This window comes from Bidens hawaiensis, unplaced genomic scaffold, assembly GCF_021521415.1.
Source record: "Bidens hawaiensis isolate Kalapana, Puna unplaced genomic scaffold, B.hawaiensis_p1.1 tig00013072_1, whole genome shotgun sequence".
Classification (NCBI taxonomy): Eukaryota; Viridiplantae; Streptophyta; class Magnoliopsida; order Asterales; family Asteraceae; genus Bidens; species Bidens hawaiensis.
In genome coordinates, this window is record NW_027492100.1 from 390,133 (window position 1) to 397,085 (window position 6,953).

The following is a 6,953-nucleotide window of genomic DNA, read 5'->3' on the forward strand; positions in this document are numbered from 1 at the left end:
TATGTAATAAAATACATCTTTGCATGCTAAAATCTGCATGTTATATTCGTATTGATCGATAAGTTCGTTTTAGGCTTAACCGGTGGCTGCCCTTTCTCGCATCTTTCGGGGCTGTTATAATTGAAGTTCGTGCTCCGTCAACTTCCTAGGTATGTCACTTACAACATACTAAAATTTCTTGGCCAATGGAGGTGTTTAGGTCGGTCAATCGATTTTAGTTCGAAAACTAGGGTTTATCGGGTGTAGAATTGTAAATTGTTGAGTTTGATGCGTTAATCGGTTGGATGACCAACCGAATCAGTTTGCATGGCCCTAGGGGAGTCTAAGGGCTGTGGTAAAATTATATTTTTGATACTTGGGGCTGTTTTGGTTGGTGATTGGTAAATCGAGTCGGCGGTGCGCGAATTTTCGTTTAAATGTTAAATTGAAAGTTGTAAAAAGGAACCGTCAACCCTATCAACTCGGGTGACATAATTATGAAGTAAGAAAAGGTTAAGACGGGAATTTAGCCCATTTGGGGCTGATTCGTTTGACAATTGGTTTTAAGATTTATTACGCGCGTATTCGACTCGATTTGATTACCGGCGGGTGAGTTGTGCATCATGGTTAGCCCCGGCCATAATCGTAGGATGGATTTTGTTAGTCGAAGGGTTTTAGGGCTGAGGTAAAGTAATTTGGCCTTGGGCCAAGTAGTTGGGCCTTGGGCAAAGTGGTTGGGCCTTGGGCCAAGTGTTGGGCCTTGGGCCAAGTTGTTGGGCCTTGGGCAAAGTATTGGACCTTGGGCCAAGTGGTTGGGCCTTGGGCCAAGTGTTGGGCCTTGGTCCCAATTGTTGGGTCTTGGGCCGGAGTGTTGGGCCTGAACGGCCCATTAGGCTAGAGTGTTCTTACAGTCTAGTTTGGTAACGCGTTGTGTATAATTTACAGGCCCCTGCTTGTGATTGTGCACTTAGGGATTTCCTAGCTCGTTGCAAGCGTTCGATTGATTCAGGTGAGTTCATGATGCCCTTTTTACTCTTTTACGTTTTGGGCTAGCATACACACCGAAATACAATTTTAAACGATTTTACTCGTTACAATGATTTAAATGGTTTTACATGGTCTCACTCGTGATGGTGCATTTTGAAAGCTATATTTGAATTATTTTATATGCCTTAGGATATTTTAGACTCATTCATGGTCTTGTGTCCTTAAGGTTACATACACTATTGATGGTCTAGACTCGAGGACGTTAGCAGACTTGGTAGTAATTGAATATGAGTAGACCTATCTACTTAGTTCTCGTATGGGATGATATATATATATATATATATATATATATATATATATATTTATGTAGGAATATATATATATGTATGTATATATGGAGGTATGTATGTACGTATGAGGATTTGTACCTTATAGCCTATGATTGTGTAATGATATTTAGTTTCTCGTGACTAAGAACGATGTATGTAGGCTTATTGATGTGTGTGTGCATGGTGATTCACGGTCGGGTCAAATATATTACTCAGGTTGTACCCGTGGTGGAGAGGCCCGTGTGACGTTATCATCATTTTGGCGGGTCAAATATATTAAATGGGTTTTAAAATCCCGTGGTGAAGAGGCCCGTTGATGTTGAGCCGTGATCGAGTCAAATATATTACTTGGGGAAGACTCGGGGTGAGGAGGCCCGTATTACGTGCTTGGATGTACGAGCCGGGATCGGGTCAAATATATTACTCGGGTTGCACCCGTGGTGAAGAGGCCCGTACCCCGTGCTTGGATGTATGAGCCGAGATCGGGTCAAATATATTACTCGGGTTGTACCCGTGGTGGATAGGCCCGTATCTCGTGCTCGGATGTATAAGCGGTGACCTAGTCAAATATATTACTCGGGTTTGACTCGTGGTGGAGAGGCTCGTGACACATGCTTAGGTCTTACCGCGTCCGAGTCAAATATATTACTCGAGTCTTGACTCGTGGTGGAGGGGCCCGTGTACATGTGTTCGACGATGATTGTATTACTTGGTGAATTATATATAATTTATTTTATTTATACCTTCTCTATTGTTTATAACTATAGCTTTGAAATAAAGTATGAATTATTGTTTATGAAAACTTGAACTCACTCAGCTCAAGCTGACTTTGTGTGTATGTTAGATTGACTTTCAGGTTGAGGATTAGAGATTTCCGCTTGGACGTGCTAGAGACTACTTGGACGGTTGAAGGCACATCTAGTCGAAGAATTAATAACGCAAACTGTTTCTTTTAAATTATTACCATAAGTATTTAAATTTTAATTTTGGTCACTTTCCCTGGTTTTGGGAATTTTGATGTTATCTATTCCGCTGTTTACTACTCTGAAACGATTTTAATGAGATGAAGATTTCAAATAAAACGAAGAGTTTATTTACAATTGATTTTGGACACCGGTACCCGTGTTTTGGGATTTTTAATACTTAAACTTTTCCGCTGTTATTTACTCTGAACTTGTTTTAAATACAAAGAATCGTTTGGTTTTAAATTTTTGTGAATTTGTGGATGTGATTACCAACTGTAGGATTCCCGGGATTCGGGGTCTTACAAGTATCCTCGAGCCTAGACCCTAAATAATATATGTAACCTTAAGGAATATAAGACTATAAACGAGTCTAAAATATCCTACTGCATAGAAATAATTCAAACATAGCTTTCAAAATGCTCAATCAAGAATAAGACCATGTAATACCATCCAATAGTTTAAGTGATTAAAATCGGGTAAAATTTGTAATAGGGTGTGTATGCTAGCCCAAAACGTAAAAAGATTAAAAAGGGCATCATAAACTCACCTGGAATCAATCGAACACCTGAAACGAGCTAGGAAATCCCTAAGTGCACAATCACAAGCACGGGCCTGTAAATTATACACAACACGTTATTAAACTAGACCGTAAGAACACTCTGCCTAATGGGCCATTCAAGCCCAACACTTTTGGCCCAAGGCCCAACAACTTTGCCCAAGGCCCAACACTTGGCCCAAGGCCCAACAACTTGGCCCAAGGCCCAAGGGTGATCAAATCGGGTCGAATGCGCGTGTAATAAACCTTAAAACCATTGGTTTAACGAATCAGCCCCAAATGGACCAAATTCCATTTTAAATCTTTTCATTCATCAAGATTATGTCACCCGAGTTTATAGGGTTGACGGTTCCTTTTTACAACTCTTACTTTAACATTTAAACGAAATTTCACGCACCACCGACTCGATTGACGAAGCACTAACCACAACAGCCCCGAGCATCAAAAAAATAATTTTTCCACAGCCCTTAAACCCCCCCCCCCGGCTTTACAAACTGATTCGGCCCGTCATCCGATTGTTTAACGCATCAAACTCAACAATTGCCAATCCTACACCCGATAAACCCTAGTTTTCGAAACTAAAATCGATTGACCGACCTAAACATCTCCATTGGCCATGAAATTTTAGTATGTTGTAAGTGACATACCTAGGAAGTTTGTGGTGTAAAAACCTTAGCCGAAACAGCCCCGAAACTGTCCACTTGGACAGCCACCCGACAAGCCTAAAAACAACCGAATTTCGACGAATAAACGCGCCATAAAAATGAATTAAGGTGAAAAAGAGTTGTATATATATGATACCGACCTGGAATTGAAGTTTGGATGGCCGGACGGTGGCTGATTGCACGCAAAACGAGGAGGAAAGGGGGTGGGGGTGTACGCCGATTGGACCTAGGGTTTGATTTAGGTTTTATTTATTTATTTTTTTTATATATAAAATATAATAACAATAAAACATGTTGGCCCCTCCACTTTATTAAGAGTTGAACTTGCACGAAAAGTTAATCAAGATATGTTTACGGGGTGGAAAGGAGCTCTCGGAAGAATGCCGGGTCAAGCCCGAAGGTGTACGTAACACTACAAGGCTAAATCTTTTATCGGAAATTTACGGACGTTACACAAAGTCAGATTCATCTTCATCAGTATCAACAGTTTCATTTATCATTTTTCTCTTTCTTACATATTGAACGACATGCTTTGGCCATTCTCTTTCTTTCACTTTTATTTCTTCCACAATGTTCTCAACCATAGCTTCTGAAAGTTTCTTTACGTAATAAAAGTTCATATGTGGGTTCTTCTTCATTCAGTTCCTCATTCTTTTTATTTTCACCATCAAGATTCTTTTCAATTGCTTTATATAGCAAGGGATTGTTCAAGGTTTTTGTTTGCAGCTTCTACATTTTCATCTCTGTTTTCCAATTCAATCAGTGTTTCAATTATTTCCTGAGGAATCTCTTCTTCATTTTTCCTTTGAGCCTCTTCCCTCGTCTTCTTTTGAATTTCAGCTTGTTCTTTTCTTATCCTCTCCTCTTCCAGCTCCTTTTTAGAGAGTAATTCATTCACAGATTTCCTCTCATTTAACATTTTCCGTGTTGTTTCAAACTCAACTCGCGCATCAGCAGATGAATCATCAGTAAAGAGAAACTAATCTCCAAATGTTGGTTTTGGAGCATTTGTAGGCTGCAGATTATCATTTGTCCATGCAACTCTATTTCCTTTAATCCTCCTCCTCTCCACATCCCCACGACCTTCTGGTTTTGGGATTTCTTCATGTTCAAATGTTTATAGAGGTACATCAATCAATGATATCATATTCTCAAATTCTCCATACAGGGTTCGCATTTCAAACTCTTTTTCAATAAAATCCTCCAAATCATCAAACAAAGTTTGCGCGACTCCATCATCATCTACATTTTCATTTACAGTTTCATGCTCACTTTCATCTACTTCTTCATTTTGTGTAACATTTCGGTTTTTTCGTATTCATATTTGTATTTGTTTACCCGATTTTGGAATGCATTCGGATCTTTCTTATCAATAAAAATATGCAATTATTAAAAAACTAATTGTGTTTAACTTAGTTTATAATTCCTTAACTTTCAATGGTGCCTAATAGCCCTTAGAAACTCTCAAAATCACTTAAAATGGCTTAAAAATTCATTTTTGGAACTTCAGGGACCAAAACAGCCAAAAATCAAAATCTGGTAAACGCCCCTCCTACGCGCGGCGCGTGTGAAGAATGCCAAGACCAGCCAAATTTGGGGCATTCTTCGCGCCGCGCGTAAGAACTTCAGGGTCGTTTAAGGAAAGATTTAGCATTAAACGAGAATCGGACCCAAATTTTCGTGATTTAGGGTCGTTTAAGGAAAGATTTAGCATTAAACGAGAATCGGACCCAAATTTGGCTGGTCTTGGCATTCTTCACACCTCGCGAAGGATTAGCCTTTCCTCCTTCGCAAGGTGTGAAGAATGCCAAGACCAGCCAAATTTGGGTCCGATTCTCGTTTAATGCTAAATCTTTCCTTAAACGAAGGAGGAAAGGCTAATCCTTCGCGAGGTGTGAAGAATGCCAAGACCAGCCAAATTTGGGTCCGATTCTCGTTTAATGCTAAATCTTTCCTTAAACGACCCTAAATCACGAAAATTGAGCATCAAGTTATTTAATCCGCTAGGAAATAATGTCTAGGTTCATTCTTTGTATTTTAATCCATATATCGAAGATTAGGAGACCCGATTTTGTCATCAATATGTTATTCGTTTACCAAATCGAGTCGGTTTCTTGTTCTATAAGTTGATATACTAACTATATAAACAAACCATCATTCCAAACCCTAGAATGTTATTGAATATTGAATTCCTAACTGTCGCATCCATTAAACCGACGTTTACACTCTCATTTTTGATTTATTACTCGAAGTTTACAAGCTGCATTTTGATGTTGACGTTTATCTGACCTTGGACCTCGATTTCCCGTCAACTCAAGCATTTTTCGGGTTAGTTGTTAACTGATGAATTGTTCACCAATACTCACTTGTCAATAAACCTCAAATCAATTTATGAGATAGAGGGGTATTGACGGGTCTATTTGATTCAAACTCATTTAAGGGTATATTGGTTAATAACTTTGACTAATCAATTTCTCATGCTTCTGGTCAAAACCGACTTTCAGTCTAGAAGACTTTCATTATTGTTTCGAGATTTTAATGCTACTAACTAAAACCCAACTTTCGACTCGATGTTCAAATTCTAGCCTGTACTAGCTTGCTTAAACGTTTAGTTTCTCATAACTGGAGTTTTAGACATTCGTTTGAAAAGATTCTGGCGGCAATGTTCTCGGTTTTAATAATAGTTATTTGTCTCAAAGATTCAGGTATATACAGTTTATCTCAAACAACACGTTAGGTCAATTCATTTATTTTCTCATCGTTTATTCTTATTTTTACTCACTCGCCTAAGCTATCAGGTGAGATTTATCATTCCCCTCTATTTTACTAATTTTATCATGTTTTAGGGACATATGCGTACTAATACTTATTTTATTATTATATAGATACACAAACCAGCACACGTAATATTGTGGGTATTCGATCAAATGCTATTTGTTACTTGTTTATGTGTTTATTTTATCGCATTCAGAGAGGTCCATTTATACGTCACGTATAACATTTATACGAAATAGTAACAAGTCACACACATGAGTCCTATTGTACGCGTTGGTGATTAATGTCGATCCGATTACGTTAATAACTTGTATGATTTAATTATTGCATAATAAGTGATTATGTGTTAAATTCTTTTCCATATTATAATTATTTATTAAAAGTCTAGTGTAAAAAAAATTAGGCTCGCCGCGCATCTCGTAGCCAGGGGCCTTCAGCCTCCGCGAGGCTTGGGGGACGACCAGGTCGCAAAAATTTGTTTAAAACCCATTTTTCAAACCCTAATCACCCCATAACTCTTTCCAGCCATCATTGGACGAAAAACATTAGTTCTTGGGTAACTTTGGGAGCTTGTGGGTGATTAGGAAGATTAGGAGTCATCAACGTCATTGTTTGATCGTTAATTGTAAGTGTTTTATCAATAACCACTCGTTTACGTGCTTGTCTATTGTTTGTGTTGAAAAACCCTAATAAGATA